The sequence below is a fragment of the Equus asinus genome, chromosome 28 (genome assembly GCF_041296235.1).
Source record: "Equus asinus isolate D_3611 breed Donkey chromosome 28, EquAss-T2T_v2, whole genome shotgun sequence".
In the NCBI taxonomy this organism is placed as follows: Eukaryota; Metazoa; Chordata; class Mammalia; order Perissodactyla; family Equidae; genus Equus; species Equus asinus.
In genome coordinates, this window is record NC_091817.1 from 36,122,450 (window position 1) to 36,143,031 (window position 20,582).

The 20,582-nt window shown below is 35.5% G+C and overlaps 1 long non-coding RNA gene across 2 annotated transcripts in view; it reads right to left on the reverse strand.

Moving 5' to 3' along the window:
- The window catches only part of LOC106842143 (uncharacterized), a 120,060-nt gene that overhangs the window by 78,930 nt on the left and 20,548 nt on the right, over window positions 1–20,582 (reverse strand). Inside the window, exon 3 of one of the 2 annotated variants that reach the window (XR_006521062.2) lies at window positions 15,556–15,603. The exons of the other annotated variant lie outside the window; for it this stretch is intronic. This is a non-coding gene — a long non-coding RNA (uncharacterized lncRNA). The remainder of the gene's footprint in view (window positions 1–15,555; window positions 15,604–20,582) is intronic. 2 annotated transcript variants of the gene reach the window in all.

Here is a 20,582-nt window from a genome sequence, read left to right on the forward strand (position 1 = left end):
CACCATTTTTATTCAACGCAGTATTGGAAGTCCTAGCCAAACCAATTAGACAAGAATAAGAAATAAAAATCACCCAAATTGGAAAGAAAGAAGTAAAACTGTCACTATTTGCAGATGCTATGATACATATAGAAAACCCTGAAAACTCCATCAAAAAATGGTTAGAATAAACAAATTCAGTAAAGTTGTGGGATACAAAATCAATACACAATCTGTTGCGTGTCTAAACACTAATAATGAACTATCAAAAATAGAAATTAAGAAAACAATCCCATTTACAATTGCATCAAAAAGAGTAAAATACCTAGGAATAAATTTAACCAAGGAAGTAAAACACCTGTATATTGAAAGCCATAAGGCATTGATGAAAAAAATTGAAGATGATACCAATACATAGAAAGATATTCCATGCTCATGGATTGAAAGAATTAAGATTGTTAAAATATCCATACAACTCAAAGCAGTCTACAGATTCAATGCAATCTCTATCAAAATTCCAATGTCATTTTTCACAGAAATAGAACAAACAATCCTAAAATTAGAATGGAACCATAAAAGACCCTGCATAGCCAAAGCAATCTTGAGAAAGAACAAAGCTGGAGGCATCATGCTCCCTGATTTTAAAATATATTACAAAGCTATAGTAAACAAAACATTATGGTATTGGCTTAAAAACAGACACATAGATCAATGGAACAGAATAGAGAGTTCAGAGATAAACCCATGCATATATGGTCAATTTATGAAAAAAGAGCCAAGAATATACAGAGAAAGGACAGTCTCTTCAATAAACGGTGCTGGGAAAATTTGCCATGTGCTAGAGAATGAAACTGGATCACCAGACACAAAATTACACCATACACAAAAATTAACTCAAAATGGATTAAAGACTTGAGTGTAAGATCTGAAACCATAAAACGTTTAGAAGAAAACATAGTGGTAAGCTCCTTGACATAGGTCTTGACAATGATTTTTTGAATCTGACACCAAGAGCAAAAGTAGCAAAAGCAGAAATAAACAAGTGAGACTACATCAAACTAAAAAGCTTCTGGGGGGCTGGCCTGATGGCTGAGTGGTTAAAGTTCCATGCTCTCCACTTCAGCGGCTCAAGGCTTATGGGTTCAGATCTTGGGTGTGGACCTACTCCACTCATCACCCATGCTGTGGAGGCATCCCACATATGAAGCAGAGGAAGAGTCACACAGATGTTAGCTCTGGGCAAATCTTCCTCGAAAAAAAAAAAATAAATAGAAAGCTTCTGTAAAGGAAATCATCAACAAAATGAAAAGGCAACCAACTGAATGGGAGAAAATACTTGCAAATCTTATATCTGATAAAAGGCTAATATCCAAAATAGATAAAGAACTCATACAACTCAATAGCAGAAAAACCAAACCATCCAAATAAAAAAATGGGCAGAAGATCTGAATAGACATTTTTCCAAACAAGACATACAAATGGCCAACAGACACATGAAAAGATGCTCTACATCACTAAAAATCAGGGAAATGCAGATCAAAACCACAATGAGATATCACCTCACACCTGTTAGAATGGCTATTATCAAAAAGATTAGAAGTAACAAGTGTTGGTGAGGATGTGGAGAAAAGGAAACCCTTGTGCACTGTTGGTGGGAATGTAAACTTGTGCAGTCACTATGGAAAACAGTATGGATGTCCTCAAAAAACTGAAAATACAGCTATCATATGATCCAGCAATTCCACTTCTGGGTATTTATCTGAAGAAAACAAAAATACTAACTCTAAAAGATATATGAACCCGCCAGATTCACTGCAGGATTATTTACAGCAGCCAAGACAAGAAAACAACCAAAGTGTCCATCAATGGTTGAATGAATAAAGAAAACATGGTGTGTGTGTGTGTGTGTGTGTGCATATATATATACTCACTATTATATATATATATGTATATATACACCATTATATATTATGAAGTATTATTCAGTCATAAAAAAAGAATGAAATCTTGCCATTTGCAACAACATGGACAAACCTCAAGGGCATTATGCTAAGTGAAACAGGTCAAACAGAGAAAGACAAATACCGTGTGATCTCTCTCATATGTGGAATCCAAAAATAATAGTTTTTTTTTTTAAAATAAGCTCATAGATACAGAGAACAGATTGTTGATTGCTAGAGGTGGAGGGTGAGGGGTGGGAGAAATGGGTGAACTGTTTTTATTTTTTGTTTGTTTTTGTTTTTTGATTATTTTTAAAGATTGGCACTTGAGCTAACATCTGTTGCCAATCTTTTTTTTCTTCTTCCTCTTCTCCCCAAAACCCCCAGTACACACTTGTATATTCTAGTTGTAGGTCCTTCTGGCTGTGCTATGTGGGACACTGCCTCAGCATGGCCTGATGAGCAGTACATGTCTGCACCCAGGATCTGAACCAGTGAAACCCTGGGCTGCCAAAGCAGAGCACATGAACTTAACCACTTGGCCATGGGGCCAGCCCCTGTTTCTGTTTTTGTTTTTAGTTTAAATAAATTGAAATTTAAAAAATCAGTTGCATTTCTATACAATATTAATGAACAATCTGAAAAGGCAATTAAGATCACTTTATTGACAAAAGCACCCAAAAGAAGTAAATGCTTAGGAATTTTAACCAAAGAGTTGAAAGACTTGTACAATGAAAACTACAAAACATTGGTGAAAGAAATTAAAGACAACATAAGTAAAAGGAAAGACATCCCATGTTCATGGATTGGCTACTTAATATTGTTATGATGTCAAACTACTCACAGTGATCTACAGATTCAATGCAATCCCTACGGAAATTCTGATGATGTTTGCAGAAAAATCCATCCTAAAATTCATTTGGAATCTCAGAGACCCCTAATAGCCAAAACAATCTTGAAAAAGAACAAATTTGGAAGATTTACACTTAAGATTTCAAAACTTACTAAAGCTACAGTAATCAAAACAGTGTGGTATAGGCATAATGACAGACATGTAAACCAATGAATAAAATAGAGAGCCCAGAAATAATCCCTCACATATATGGTCACTATAGACTGAACTGTGAGCCCCCAAAATTCAGATGTTGAAGCCCTGACTTCCCATGTGACTGTGCTGGAGATAGGGCCTTAAAGGAGTGATTAATGTTAAAAGAGGTCATAAGTGTGAAGCCCTGATCTGATAGACCTAGTGTCCTTATACGAAGAGGAAGAGACACTAGAACTCTCTCTCTGCCTTATGAGGACATGGCAAGAAGGCAGCTCTTTACAAGCCAGGAAGAGAGCTCTCACCAGAATGCAACCATGATAGCACCCTGATCTTGGATTTCCAGCCTCCAGAACTGAGAAAATTAATTTCTGTTGTTTGAATCACTCATTCTATGGTGTTTTGTCATTGCATCCCAAGATCACTAATACAACGGTCAAGTGATTTTGATAAGGGGTGCCAAGATCATTCAGTGAGGGAAAAGACAGTCTTTTCAACAAATGGTGCTGGGAAAACTAGATATCCACATGCAAAAGAATGAAATTAGACCCTTACCTAACACCATTTCTAAAAATTAACTCAAAATGGATCAAAGAGTGAAACATAAGATCTAAAACTATAAAACTCTTAGAAGAAAACATAGGATGAAAGTGTCACAACACTGGATTTGGCAATGATTTCTTGGATATGATACTAAAGGGGAAGGCAATAAAAGTAAAAATAGACAAACTGGACTTCATGAAAATTAAAACATTTTATGCATCAAGGACACTATCAACAGAGCAGAAATGCAACACATAGGAGAAAATATTTGAAAATCACATATCTGATAAGGGATTAATATCAGAATATGTAGAGAACTCCTATATTAAGCATACTCATTGTGAAATCTCTATCTAAAAATTCCATTACATGAATCATCTGTGTAAGTCTCTTCCTCTTGGGTGCAGTTTCTCTTGATTTTCTATCACATGGTTTTATCTTTTCCTGTGCCTGTTTTTTATTTAGATTAAATACCAATAAATGTACATAAAAAATTGTAGAGAGACAGTTGGTGTCCTAATAATTTTTTCTTCCTCTATAAAAATGTTACTTTATTTCTGGGAGTGGGTAAGGGCACTAGTAATTTTGCATCATCTAAATCAGATCAAGATTTGAAATAATTTGAAGCTGGTTTTCAGTCCCTGAGTAGGCTGGTCTATTTCGGGTTCATCCTTCCTCTTAGATTTAATCAGGTATTATTCCCCTCTTTGTGGGCCTTGAACTCTAGTTTTTCCCATAGGCTTCATGATCCTGAGCATCTCTATTTAGCTGCTCAAGCTTTTAGCCAATTTTATTGGAAATAGTAGATACTTGGATCTACAGGAAATGGCAGACACCTCTAGGGGAAAAGCACTTCTAAACGTCAGACCCATCTCTCTTGAAGGTCCTTTGAGTTGGTCTCATAGTTTTCACTATATCAGCATTACAAAGCCGCAAAGAGATTTTCGTTTCTATTTCAGCCAGTTTCTCTAATTGTTCTCAGTAGGAGGGATGGTCCAAACTACTCAGTCTACCATTATTAACAGAAGTCAAACTTCATACGTTACTTTTCAAAAGTATATTTAACTGTGAAAGTAAATTTCCACAAAGTGGTATGCAGAATTCCTCATTTTCCTCTCCAGTCTAGCTGAGTCAAAATTGCATTTTAACCAGCATCCCAGCCCACTGTATAGAAAAATAAAGAACTGGAGAGATACTCTTATTTATATAATAATAATTGGCCATCAGTCATAAAGTAACTACTACTTTACAGAAAAGTTAATGCAAGTATCTGTTTTCTAAACAAAAGTTCCTAGTATATTTACATCTTTAAAATGTAGTTCGGTAAAAGGAAAGACAAATATAAAGCAAACTTCTATAGTTTCAAAATGATCTTTCTTAAATGGATAAGCAAATATAGTGACATAATTTTACACATGAAAAACATATTATCTTTCTCATCTTTTACTTAAATGTAAACTGTCATTTTAAAACATGACTAGGAGATCTATATCTATATTTGTAAAATATGAAATGAAAAGAACCAAATCAAGAAAATCTCATCTTATTAATAAGATTAAGATGTGTTACAATGGGAAACTATCCAATAACAGAAATCATTTTATCTTTTCTGTACTAATTTGGGATTTTTATTTAGTGAGTTGTTAGATCAAAGAATTATAAGATTGTGGGCTGGCCCCATGGCATAATGGTTACGTTCAGTGCACTCCACTTCGGCAGCCAAGATTCAGTTCCTGGGCACAGACCTACACCACTTGTCTGTGGCCATGCTGTGGTGGCAACCCACATACAAAATAGAGGAAGACTGGCACAGATGTTAGCTCAGGGTGAATCTTCCTCAGCAAAAAAACCAAACCGGGAATTATAAGATCAAGATAAATGGCAAGACTAAACATTATAGAACATATTTAAAACTTATCCTAATGAATCTTAGTTAAAATTTCCTAATGGTGAGCTTAAAATTTCATGTTTAGGAAGAAATGAGAAATAATTTTATTCTCGTACAAACATGACCCCCAGTGGCATGTTAGACAGCTTATACTTCTCCTCAAAACTTTAAATGTTTATAGCCAGTTCTCACTGAGTTTTTGCTTAGCCAAGCAATACATATTAACTTCTATTAAATGAGACATTAGTGTCTTTTAACCCTTTAATGTCTGAAAATACAGTCTTATTAATTTCCTTTTAAGATCTTCAAAACACAACATAATTTTCTTGTATAGTCCTACTGGAAGGAACAGAGTATACAATCATACTCCCTTCAGTTATATGCTAGCTTTCATATGATATTGCTTTGCCTAATCAACCCAAGATGATTAGGAACATCTTAATCAATTTTTTATTTCTGTGTTATTTGTTTTTACTTATTGGTTAGTCATCTTCATAAAACTTCTGCAGTCTTTAATCTTTTAAGCCAATCTAACTGCAATGTTTCCCCGCACTCTATTCTTCTCAGAATCTTCATCTCCGGTAAAAAGGTGACCTTCAATTGTGCTGTTCAATCCTCATGGGATTTTGAGTCATTGACTTAGTCTGCCTCTTAAAACCAATGTTTGTCTTTTTTCCTACCCTATAACTGACCCTCTTTGTAAAACTTTATATGAAACATTTTACAAAAATCAAATCCAAACTATATGTTACTAGGGAAAAACAAAGCCAAGAAGGTAAATCAACAAGGTTAAAAGAGAACAACCCAACGACTCAGAATTTGGGAGCATTCTGATATTCAATTCAAGTTATTTATGCCAAGCATACTTTGCTTTGGCATGAATTGCATGCATAGGCTCTTTGATTCTGAATTCTAAACATAAATGTATCACGCTCTGCTGTCTACCTCCAAAATACTACTCTTGAGCCCATAGATTAACCCTTAATAAGAACTTTCTGGGCATCTGTACAACACTGAGTTTGATGATGACAATGTGGGTTTTTTAAAAGAAAATTGTGTTGCTTAATTTAACACATATTTTAAATCATGTACATAATTTTCCTGTACTTTCTGGTATTCCATTCTCACTCCAGCACAATTTATCCTTCTCAACATTAAAGTCAGGGAATCTGTCCATTAGTTCCTCTCATGCAGACAAAGATTGTACTACTCAGCGATACCTGAAGTACTGTTTTCACCAAGATTTCCAATAATAGGTTCTACTTGTCCTCATAAAAATAATCTACAGTGTGGAGAACACTATAGTGTGGAGATCATTAGCAGAGTTCATGATTGGTAATCTCTCCCAGCTACGATGTGAATTAGGCGAGAAGACATAATGCTGGGGTGAAGTCCAGGGGTTCAATAAAAGAAATCATTATTATTAAGTGAAAAATAACTAATATTTAATTTGGCAAAATTTCATGCCTGAAGGGCAGTTAATTTTAATGCATTTTATTCACATTTTTATGGAAATATTGAGACAAAAATCTCATGGGAATAATATTAAAATCAATGAAAGTAAAATGTTGGGGAAAATTCGCCACATTAGAAACCTATTGCTGTAACCATAAAAATTTCAGATGTTTCTCACATTTCCTTTCTGGGGCTCAAAAAGAGCCTAAGACTTGAATTAGGGCTTAGAAGGTATTCTTTTCTCCTCTCTGTAAAAATGAGAAGATACAGGAGGTTGAAAGAAAAAGGACTGTTTGGACTCCCTTCCCTCTATGATGCCACTTCCAACATAAAAAATCTAAATTTTAGCTCACCAAATAATGTCTGAAGAAAAAGAATCAAAACAAGTGTGCAAAGCACTTTAGGCATTTTAATTAAACTTTTTGTTTGCTGCATATTTTCTCCTTTGTTTGAGGACTTGCACTGGGAAAGGAAGCTGTGCCTCAGAGAAACAATCCCCAGAATGCACCATGAATTGTGCTGCATTTGAAGCCTCTGCTCATTAAGAACACCTGTGAGTTTCTTCTTTGTTTTTTAAGAGTGTAGAATCCAGTAATATCTCAAATGCTCAGATCTCTCCCCAGACATCATTTTTCTAACAGTCCAAGAGGAGCTGATTCAAGGTCAGAGGTCATAGGCTGTGCTCCATTTGCCAGCTGGCAGTAAGCTCCAAGGACAGAGGGTGCAAGAAGCGTGACGATTCCTCAAGATGCTCATTCACAGAGCATTGAGAGTATCCCCACGGATACCTCAGAAATACTCATTTTATCTCAGTTTGCTGGGTTGGAGAAAAGGGGCTCAACTTTCTAAGGAAGCTTTGCAGAGCTTCACATGCTATGATCCTATCCCACTGAAGCTGACTTTATTTTATACTAACACAATAAAGCTTAAGAAAGAATAAAAAGTTTCTATTATAGATAAAATTATCTGCCCTGTAACTCAGAACAGAGCAATATTGACTAAAAGGGAAACATCTGGAACCTCAGTTGAGGGAGAAACAGTGGCTAGTGTGAACACTTTATCTGGAGTAATAAGAAAACTTCCAAACAGAGGGAAATCATATTAAAATGTTGATCTACAGTCATTTTGAGTGAGTTTTTTCCTCTCCCAAACTTCTTCCTCAGTTTTTGTGCACTGGTCCCATACCACACTCAGAATTTGACTGTTTTTCCTTTCGTAAATGGCTAAACTGAGACACTGTGTATAAGAAATGGAAAGTGACAAGATATGACCAAACCATTGGAAATCAATCCAAACTAAATGTGCTTCTTAACTATAAGTGAACAGTTGAAAACAATCCTCTTTTATAGCCATGGAGATAAATACTCTGTTTTTATTAGGAAAAAATTGCTTTGGACTGAATAAAGTCATTTGATTAACAAGTCAAAGCAGATGGTTTATTGATGTTTCAGAAAGGAGTTTACAAGGTCTAGTGAAAAAAGAGACCCATCTCTGAATTAACAAATTACCCTGCTATATAGGACATTGACAGTTCACTGCTAATAGATTTATGGGCTACTGCTGGGTGTTTCATCCCTATTTGGTTTATTATGATAAAATATTGGGGCATGGGTAATCTATAGCCTTATTGCAATATACTATATTGACCTTTGACCTTTAGGACCTGACAGCAAAACTATGTATTAGATTTTTAATTTGTCTTAATCTAACAGGATCAACATCAGTTGTTGTGTGGTTTATTTTGAAGAGGCTATACAGTGTAACTAAGATGTGGCATGCTGGCTTGGGATTTGCTAAAACTCAATAAGTTAGCTCTCAGAGATTCTAAGAGTCACATGTTATGATCCAGAAGTCACTGGCAAAATGGCATGTGGTTTGAGTAAAGAAAGTATCTATAAGAAATATCATTGTTCGACTCAGAAGGAAATATTTTTGTCTCTTGGGAAATTTCAGAATCTTTGTATTTGGGAATAGATTTCAATAAATTTAATTTTTATTTCTAGAAGTTCTTTTTTTTTCAGTCTGCCTGGATATTTGATACATCTGTTCTCATGTTTTCCACTTCTTCTTTTATGTCTTTAAATACTTAGAAAAGTTATTTTATAGTCTCTATCCGATAATGCTATTATTGAAAATTCCTGGGCATCTAATATTGCCATGTGTGTCTGCTGACTCTTAGGATGGATTGCTTTCTTTCTGTACTTGCTAATTATGGGTTATGAGCTCATTTTTTAGCAGGGTTCTATTTGTGGGAATCCTTGGATGAGGGTATGTCTCTCCAAAATTTTTACTTTTTCTTCTTATAGGTGCTGCATGGATCTTCCCAGCCTAGGTTGACTTTTTATGTAAATTCCTCAGTTTGGGAGTTCCTGAACCATGCAAGCAAAGTAAATATAACCTCAATTTAGAATGAGGGCAGGCCCCTGGCTATACATACCTAGAGGAAACTAGATATTTCATTTCTCTCTCTCTGTTTCTCTCTCTCTTTACTCCTATCCCCTTAATGCAGAGCCCAGGGCTAATCAGACAAGTTTTCTTGAGTTCTTAGTATCCAATGAAAAGATGGGGTTTTTTTTAGTTTTGTCCTTTCACCTGGGGTGTAGTCTTAGAGGATTTTGGTTTTATATATGGGAATCTTAGCTACTATTCTGCGCCTTTCACAGCTCCAAGTCTTACATGGCAGTTAAAACCATAGACCCTTGGGTACTGAGATTGGCAAATTCCTCCTGACAGCTACAGTGTCAACTCACACTTACTTAATTTCTTTATCATCTCACTTTTAGGCTTCTGGGAAATAATTTCCCTTACTTTCTTGTTACCTTAGTTATACATTCGAAAGAATTCTTTTAATAGTTTATCCAGAAACATTTGTTAGCAGTTTTCAGGTTAACAAATCCGCCAAATTATCAGGACTGGTAGTCAGAATCTTGTTTCCTAAATGTCTCTTTTCACATAAATGAATTAGGTAGAAGCAGGCAGGAAACCTAAGGATCAGAAAATTTTTTTTTTTTTTTGAGGAAGATTAGCCCTGAACTAACTACTGCCAGTCCTCCTCTTTTTGCTGAGAAAGCCTGGCCCTGAGCTAACACCCGTGCCTATCTTCCTCTACTTTATGTGGGACGCCTACCACAGCATGGCGTGCCAAGCGATGCCATGTCTGCACCCGGGATCTGCACCGGCGAACCCCGGGCTGCCGAGAAGCGGAATGTGAGAACGTAACCACTGCGCCACCGGGCCAGCCCCAGGATCAGAAAATTTCTCCCACCAACTTTACTCACTTTATAATACATTTAATGAATGACCTGATACATTGAATTAGCCTACATCTCTCATACATAATTGCATGTTTCTTCTATTCAGTCTATTTTCTATATTCTGGATATAGGGTTTGATATTTTGGGACAGTATATAGAATGACACGCTCATAGACCTTTTTAAAACTCCCATGCTTGAATCCAGGGACTGCTTTAAGTGGTTAGTTTTATATAAATTATCAAATCATCAAATTTTCATGAGATAGTAAACATTTAGCTTGACATGGTATTTTCAAAGAGATTTTTACATAGATCACTCCAAATATGAAAATCATTGTATTAAATGAGCTTACAGATACATTTCAGAAACGTGCAGGCCTTTAAACATTTCCGCTTTTCCACAGGAGCAATTACTAACCAACAAATACAGCTAAGGCTTCACCTTCTGTGATTTCACCTTCTGTGGTTCTTATGTTCCTTGCTGCCGTAATACTGGATGCAGGAATCTGCTTGTGGCCTCACATATATTGACGCCACCAACAGATTACCTAACCAAAATACAATGAAAAAGAAGTGATAAAAGGTAAGAGTGAAGATTACAGCTTTGATAGATATCTATACTTCTTCCAGATAGAGGAAAGATCAAAAAGAGGATGAGGAAAAAGCCAACAATGAAGAAAGAAGGAAAAAAATGATGAAATAATACATTTTTTACAGGTTTTCTTCCAAGAGATCATGAACATATTTCAGAAAATATGTTAATTTTATGGCATGTTATTTAGTATAAAATATTTAAATTCTTTTTCTTACTCTGTGCTTTTGGAATTGTACTTATTACAAAGATGAGAGAGAAATGACTTATTGATAAAGTAATTCAAAGGCTCTACAAAAACTGTTTTTTGAAGTATAGGAAATGAAGTTACTGTTGCCTTATCCATATGGTCAGTGGACACTATATCAGTAACATTTTTCTGATCTTGTCTCTCAAACTTAAACTTTTGCTTTGAGCATTCCATGGACAGTCAGAGCAAAGGATCCACTTAGAAAAATGCTATTTCAAATTTTAGTTTTGTAAATATGGGATCAAAATTATTGAACTGAATGGGAAGACTGGTACACAGATATTTCTATTCTTGCCCATTTAATTATCCCAAAGGACTTCTACTCTTACTTAGCAACTCAACTTTTTATTTGAGTATGGGGTTCTTATTCAACTTTGACACTTAGACATCACCTGATGATTTCTGCTTATGGTTCACAGTCTCTGGTTCAAAACACACATACACATACACAAACCCTACATACTTTATACTGGAGCTAACACTCAATTCTGCCGTTCTGTAAATTTATTGTTTTCTGCTCAGCTTCAAAAAAGATGAAGAATGAAAGCAGGGCAGTTTTAAAAACATGACTAAGATATTGTGACAGTTTATTCTGAAGCTAGAGGGAGCAATGGACTAGTAGTTGTTGTCTTTCAAAAATCATACTATAAACTATAACTCTGATACAAGAATAAAAAGTCACTTGATTTTGAAAAATTGTCTAAAAGAAAATGAATCAGATGGTGTTTTCCTTAGGAAAATCAGAGGAAAAGGCTGAGTTATTTTGAATTGTTGGAAGGGAAAATATCTGAAATCAGGGAGTATGTGTTAATTTGTACCAAATTTTAGCTCTGCAGTGGTGCTAAACAATATCTGCATCTGAGGATGACATGGTAATGAATGGGACATGAAAGCATCTTTTATTGCCTCTCCCACTTTTCTTTAGTGACTAGTGGACAGCTGGATACAGAAATTCTTATGATTTGTTCTGCAGCCCCTCCCCCACCCCCTACTGTAATAAGATCTGCAGAAATAATTTAAAAGGCTGACAGATAATTTAGTGTTTTCTCTAAGCCTTCTTTCCTCCACTCCCTTTACACTTTCCACAAGTACTAGTACCCTCCAAGTGAACTAATCCTACAGTAAAATATTATTTCTGGTCTTCATTCTTCTAATCTATCAACTGTCCTCAGTTTTATTTATTTTATTTACGGTTTTAGCTTAACTCTGATGGAAATTACCGTTCTTTATTTCTATCTTCTCTTCAGACTTTACTTTCTATCATTTACTCTTTTAAAGCTGCTATTTTTCTTTCTCTCCCTGCCCACTTTTCTTTTTGTTTGGCCATGAGAAGGGTATTATATAAAAGTAGAATTGTAGAATGTCAGTTTTCATTCTCTCAAAATTTTATTCAAGAATCCCTACTCTTTGGAAAAATAAACCCCGATCATCAATAATGGCTTTACATACTTGTGTAAATACATTTTTTTTTATGAATAGAAACTTTTATTTTGTACTTGAGAATTATAGACCTGAAAATGAACCTATAGAGTAAGAATAAACAAGACTTGCTAAATGATATAGCCCACCTGAACTGTAGGATAAGAGGACACTTGAACAGCTACAAACCTGGGCATATTGCTATAGTGACTCGAGCAGAATCTGCTATGGGTCGAGGACAGAATACTGATAATGTGATATCAAGTCTACAGAGTTAGCTTTAAACAATGGAGAAATGCAAACCTAAGCATTTTCACTTCAGTGACACGGCCTCTAATGAGATCATGGATGTGTTTCAGAAAGGTAAGGAAGCACTTCAAAATATTTGTATCTTTCAGATCTGAACTGATTGTCATGGCTAGGGTTCCTCCATTCCTTCCCCTCTTTAAACAATCTTTAAGAGTTGAGATGTGCTTATGGAGGACTATCCAATGGGCCTCCAAGGCAAAGCAACCCAGTTGTTTTGTTTTTTTGTTTTGCTGAAGAAGATTTACCCTGAGCTAACATCTGTGCCAATCTTCCTCTATTTTGTTTCTGGATCACTGCCACAACATGGCTGCTGACAAGCAGTGTAGGTTCACGCCCAGAACTGAACCTGGGCCACTGAAGTGGAGCATGCTGAACTTAACCACTAGGCCAAGGGCTAGCCCCAGAAACCCAGTTTTAAGAGCAAGGGTTGCGATAAAAGGCACAGGAAGATGTAAGTGCCAGATGCACTGAATAACTCTGTAGTTTAACCAAGTCCTCCAAGTAACTCTGGGATGAACCTGTAATGCTGTCCCAATTTCTGCCACTCCCAAATTAGCATAAATTCCATTTTATCAGTTGCCCATGGCTTGTCTTTCATCTTGAGCTTTTAACCTATAAAGATAAGTGAAGGTATATTTAAAGGTGGGAAAAAACTTGGAGGTTTGTAGCCACAAATGAGTCAAATTTATGATGGAAAGGAGGGTTGCAGTTATGACTAGACATGGCGGGATATTATATTTTTGAAAAGCAAACTGTTAAAAAGAATATTATTAATAAAATGAAGTGAATAAATGAGAAATGAATAAAAGAATTGTATAGTAAATAGAAAAGAGGGGAGAATGAAAGGATATAACATACTAATCATCAAGGAAGTCAGACAAAATAGACAAAAAAGCAAAATAAAATAATGCTCAATAGGGGATTTAAAGGAAATCAGAAAGAAGTAAAAATAGATTTAGAAGGGAGTGGGATAGGACCACTACAAAGCACAACAAATGAGCTTTGGCAGGAATGTTAAATAGCTCTTTTGCTTAGCCTCCTCTAAAAAAGCTAATAATAACAAGAAAATAAAGAACATTATAAAAGACACCAGTAATTGAAGCCAATAGTTGAAAAAAACTATAAACCTAAAGGATTAATAAAGAGATTAGAAAGAATAATTATATGTAACTGTATTTGAATCTACAGATTTGTATGAAGTAGTCTCAAGGATGAACAACTATAGAACACCCATAATTAATCTTGGAGTCCAGAGCTAAACTCACTATCACTAAAGGACCAACAAAAAACAAACAAAAAGATTCTGCCTCCACATGCTCAAGATAACAAAATTTGAAATCTTGTGTTACACAGCGTGGCACTGGCACCATGAAAACCATGAACTCACTGCTAATTCATATATAAAAAGCTAAGAGAAAGATGACTGACTGATTACTAGTAACCTTAAATTTTCCTAAAGAATCCTTATCAAGTAAACCACACATGCTTTTCATAGAATTTAGGATTTATTTAATAGTGACTATTTAGAATGGGGAGAGCAAAAATATTTGGATATCATCGAGCACTTTGCAATACCTAGCTATTGTTTTAAACACTTCTTGTGACATTGAATAGACTCTAAGAAAATAAAATTATTATGACCTGGTTTCTATATGACAGAGTCTGTAAAGGTGACACTGAAGTCCCACCACTTCATTTTGATCACATATTGCCTGGTTACATGCAGTTGCAATGAATTCAGTACAAAAGAAAGTGAACTTAAAGCTCATAGTACCATATGTTAGAATTTGATTAATAAGCCAGGAATAAAGAATCGTGATCTATGGTAAAAGGAATGATAATAGGAAAACCATAAGAAATGGAGTTAAACCCCACATTATTTTCCCTTTTTATCAGTGTCTACAATAAGCACTAACTCTTTTGTTTTAAGTTAATGGAACACATATCCTACTCCTAGGTTTTATGCAGAAGGAAAAGATGTGATTCTTTTGAAATTTCTTATCCAAATTTTGTAGAAGTAGCTATGGAGGAAAATGAGTTAGGAAGAAAAAAAGAAAACATTTAAAACTGGCATTTAGAGATATTTGCAGCGCTTAGGGATGCTTCAGAAACCCATATGAGGATACCAATTTAAAAGATACTGCAGATTCGGGGCTTGCCCAGTGGCATAATGGTTAAGTTCCTGTGCCCCACTTTGGCAGCCCAGGGTTCATGAGTTCAGATCCTGGGTACCGACCTACACACCACTCATCAAGTCATGCTGTGGCGGTGTCCCACATACAAAACAGAGGAAGACAGACACAGATATTAGCTCAGTGACAATCTCCCTCAAGAAAAAGAGGAAGATTGGTACAGATGCTAGCTCAGGGCCAATCTTCCTCACTGGAAAAAAAAAAAACGGTACTGCAGATTCTATTATGAATACCTTTATAAATGTCACCATCACTGCAAAGGAAAGGAACAAGACTCAGTGAACTCAAATTATGATGAAAAGATTAGAGGATAAACATTAGACGAAGTTTTCCAAATGATCTAAATGGTGTTATATTTTGTACTCATAGTTTAGTGTACTTGCTTTTTTTCCTATACAATGTAGAAGTGGATTATAATAATTAAAAAAATGGATATAGAGATCTCATTCCATGATTAAGATACATGAATGAAAATAATAAAACTGGAAAATATGGAAATCCAATGCCATAATTAGGATAATTCTATAACTATTTTAATATTTGGTTAGTTAAATAAAATTATGAAATATAAGGCACAATAATCTGAGGTTAGGAAAAAATTATTAGGGAAATTCTCTGAAGAGATAGCACAATTGAGTAACTTAAACGATGAAGACAAAAATAGAGGAGCCAGACTCAGCACAAATTACCTGTTTGTTAAAGTGAAGTAGTAATTGTATCTTCAAAATGATGAATTCCTGAAATAATTATACAAAAGGAGGCAATCAATTCTAATCTTAACTTTCATAGGAATAGCAAGAAAATATCCCCCATCATCCTCCAAGTGGTCCCTAATAATACTTTTCAGAAGCTATGACAAACTCATATAGTAGGATAATGTAAATTTAGGTAATAACCATGGTTCGTGATAAGTAATTCATTCACCCTAAAAAGCAGTAAAGTCTGATAAATCAGAAAACATATACACATATTATGAATGTCAGATCCACAGTAAGTTATAAGGACTCCTAGAAATCTCTAACTTTTTGAGATTTGAAGCATGGTGGACAACCACTCTATCCCACAAAACATACTTTGGCATTAGTTTTGGAAACTGAATACCAATACTTGTTGAGCTATAGGTATGACAAAGTATAATAAGTCTTATTGTTTCTTGTACTTATGTCATAAAGCATGTTTATTCTTCTTTTGTGTGTGAGGAAGATTGGCCTTGAGCTAACATCTGTCACCAATCTTCCTCTTTTTTGCTTGAGGAAGATTGTCCCTGAGCTAACATCTGTCCTAAGCTTCCTCTATTTTGTATGTGGGATCATGCCACAGCATGGCTTGATGAGTGGTGTGTAGGTCCACACCCAGGATCCGAACCATGAACCTTTGGCTGCCAAAGTGGAGCGTGCGAACTTAACCACTACACCAACGGGCTGGCCCTCCAAGAGTTTATTCTTACTAGGACTATACTGATAATTCAAAATGGAACATTGTAACATATTCTACCAAAATCTACATTAAAAATCAACATTAGGGGCCAGCCTGGTGGTGCAGCTGTTCAGTTCGCAAGTTCTGCTTTGACGGCCCAGGTTTGCCGGTTTGGATCTGGGTGCGGACCTATGCAGCACTTACTGAGCTATGCTGTGGCAGGCGTCCCAGACATAAAATAGAGGAAGATGGGTACAGATGTTAGCTTAGGACCACTCTTCCTCAGCAAAAAGAGAAGGACTGGCAGCAGATGTCAGCTCAGGGCTAATCTTCCTAAAAGAAAAAAAAAGATCAACATCAGAATCCAAAAAGTCCAGGTCTAGTAGCAAATTTCCTGAGATAAATCATATCAACTATTTTTTCCCTAGGCCTTAACTTCTAAATCATATTTATATATATGATATATATATAAATGATATATATATAAATATATGATATATATATACATATTTACATGAGTTATGTGATTAGATATTTTTATATATGTGTATATATAAATGTATTTTTTCCCCCACTAACGGCGATCAGGACCAAAGTTTTGTAACTTTGTTGATCTTCTTCAGAATTTCTATAGTAGCAAAGGAGAGTATTTCTCCTCTTTGTGCACATTATAAAGAATCCAGAGCTCCTGTTATACCTTGGCAAGTAGTAAGCATGTTAGAAATAAACATATACTATGTTTAACCAAAACCTACCTTGAAGTTTACAAATATAAAATATTTTAGAAATATAATTTATTTAAAAGTGCCAGTTTCATAAGACTACTCCAATTCATGCCTATATAAAGATCAATATATCACAGGTGATGACAGCTGGGGTAAAGCAAGAAGAATGATGAAAAGAGACCATGAGAGCAAAGCTTCAGAGTGAATGAAACACCCAGAGAAATCTTGGGATTTCTTAGAGGGTGGATTTTGACTGGTTTATTGCAGAGAGGGTCAGGAGTCACAAGCTAAGGCAATAGGTCTTAGGACAAAATCTGAAGAATCAGGAAGTCTATTTGGCACTTATACTCAAAGATGTTTCCAGGTGGTGCAGTCAGTATGAGAAATCTACCACCCACCATGATACAAACATTTAAGTTCAGAGAAATCTGTAGTTTTGCAGAATGAAATGAATGGACTAATAAAATCTTGCTACTGCAAAAAATCCCAACAAAACAAAAACAAAGAAAAAAGCCCAAACAATTTAATCTCATTACCATTTAATTAAGTTTGCATTTGATTGTAACAAATATTTTGTTGCTCAGTTTATTTTTCTGTTTTGCAACCCCGTATAAAAATCATTTGATTGGGGGCCGGCCTGATGGCGCAGCTGTTAAGTGCACACGTTCCACTTTGGTGGCCCGGGGTTCTCCGGTTTGGATCCTGGGTGCAGACATGGCACCACTTGGCAAGCCATGCTATGGTAGGTGTCCCACATCTAAAGTAGAGGAAGATGGGCATGGATATTAGCTCAGGGCCAGTCTTCCTCAGCAAAAAGAGGAGGATTGGCAGCAGCTAGCTCAGGGCTAATCTTCCTCAAAAAAAAAAAAAAATCATTTGAAGGAAATACAAGAAGGTGGTAAGGGCCAAAATTCATGTCTGTTGTTTTTATGAAGAATATTTGGGAAGTAACTAAAATGAAAGATAACTGACGCTACGTAAGATCAGGAGCCCTTCTCAGCTACAAATACTCAAAGTGGTTCCTAATATTTTGGCTATGACACTGTGAAAGATTTAAAGATAAAATGTTATGGAGGCAGGAGAAAGCTCATGGTCAAGGGATTAGTCTTAATTTCTAAGGAAGAGATGCAGATGTTAAGACCTAAATAAAAATCAAGAAGTAGGTAACTAATGGCATCTAGGATGACAAGGATACTGAGGAATATGTGGCTTCCTAAAGAAATTAAGTTCTGGATGAGCAAAATTAGGCGTTTAATATCAACAGTAAACCACATTCTTCTATGCTTTAAATCGGTGGACATGATCAGTTTACTACCTTTTGTTGAAGTGACTGCAAAAATGACAGCTATGCCTCTGACAGATGGGTAAGGATCAAATTATGACAGTGGTACCTCAAGGAATATAAAGAAGGCATCCTCTTGGAATTTGCTATAACATGTCTAAGACAATGTTGAACAGTATGAACTAGTTCAGGTATAGAAGCATCATGCCCCTTTTTATTTCTTGTCACAAAGTTTTTCAAAGAATTAATGATAAATATGCTTACATCTAGACTTTTAATCACCCTGCCCTTCTGGTGTTTGGGTTCTGTATGTTATGAGTTTAAGGCTAGGCTGTCTCATAATGAATAATGCAATAACCAAGCATATGACCTAGGCAACTAGAGCCTGAACTGAGGGAACAGTTCTTGTTGCACTTTATACATTCTTGTAGTATATATATGAAATTTGCTATATTTCATATTGAAGAGCTATATCTCCACAGTGGGGAGGTTTATTGAAAGAAATGGATGGATGATATTGTGTTTAGTTTTGTAAAGATTTTGAGACTATCATATTGTGTTTGTATTCTACACGCATTCAAGGAGCCAAATGACTAACACAAAACGTGCTCAAAGCATGGGAAGGGACCTTAGAAATGATTTGTTCCAATCTCCCACCAGATATAGGATTCTCCTCAGTTGCTCAAAAATAAAAGATCAATATATTTTATTGTTTAACACGCTTTCCCCAACAATGTGGGGTGTTTCTTTCTTCACCTCTCTGCCCTTCATGACCTTAGACATAAAAGGAAGAAATTGAGCAAGATCTCAAATATTTCTTCTAACACATTGATTCTTAACTTTGTTGCTAGTTGGAACTTACTGAGCCTAAACATTATGTGTGCCTTCAGTATTATAAATATTTTTCAGTGTAGAAGTTAAAGAAGTAAGTATTCTTAAACCATAAAACAATGAAGATTCATAGAGACATTTTCATGTTGAGAAAACTCTTTAAAAAGCATCTATTCTATAACATTTAATATGTATATTGTGGTCATCCAGAAAAGAGATTTCTTGATTTATTATTCTGAATGACTCCTTGCCAATGGGTGATAACGTCTTAGGGTTTCCTGGTTTATCCTGTGATCACTAGAATATTGCACTGCTATAGCAATTCTGATCTGCGGGGTTTTTTTCTTTTAATTTTTATTCACTTAGGTCTCAATTACAACACATCTCAGATGTTACTCTTGTTTATGCTCTTTGTTCTAGGGCTGCTGGTGGGAGCATATGCATACATCTGCAAATAAGGCTTGCAACTTTGGGATGTAGATGTGACATAGGCCTAAGTCAGTTTTAGTAAGTAATCAAGAGAGCCTATATGTAGTTTAATATAAATGAAAATGAGAACATACTAGAAAGAATCAATTTGTGAATTTAATTTGGGAGAGAAGGGAGAAGGTTAAAAAGAGTTAAATAAGTGGCTCTGAGGCTTAGTACAAGTTATACATCTGAGGAAGGAAGGGTCACCTACATGGGATATGAAGTGGAATCAACAGTTATGAATGGAAAGACTGGTAAAATAACTCAGTATAATTTGTTGAAGATGAATATACTTGCCTGCAGTGTTCTAAGGCTTAATCATTTTTATTACTACTTATAATTTGTCGACAGTGGTTAGGTACCAACTTGACACAAAATGAGTTCTGTCTTCTAGATGTCATTTTACTAGAGGTATGAAGAACAGACAATTCTCTTCTTTCTCTGTGGCATGCAGTATATATAGTCATAATCTTCAAAATCATTATATCATAAATTCATACCTACTTTGTTATTCATTTTCACCCTTAGGTCTTTTTGACCATTTGATGACTTTCAGATCTTGCTCCCTTTGAATACCTATTTTGTTTTATTGTTTTTCACCTAATTCAGTAGTAGTTTCTATTCTGGAGGGTCAGAATTTCATTTTGTTGTTTCCACTCCATATTTCTAAGCTCTCTGGGTACCTGTATATTGCTCTGCTGCCCTTACTGCTATTTGCGTCATCTCCCAATTTAATATCATCTGTGAATTTCATTAACATTGCTTTTTACTCCTTCTTCTACATCATTAATGCAGCAGCTATATAAGACAGGACATAACACTGATCCTTGCAGCACCTAGACATAGTCCCCAGCTTTATACATTTTCATTTATGGCTTATCAATTTTTTTATGGTTCTCCAGCCAGTTTTGAATCCATGTGACTCTGCCTATACTCACGACAATTTGAATTAATTGTGCACAGATGTCATGAGACACTGCATCAAGCCTTC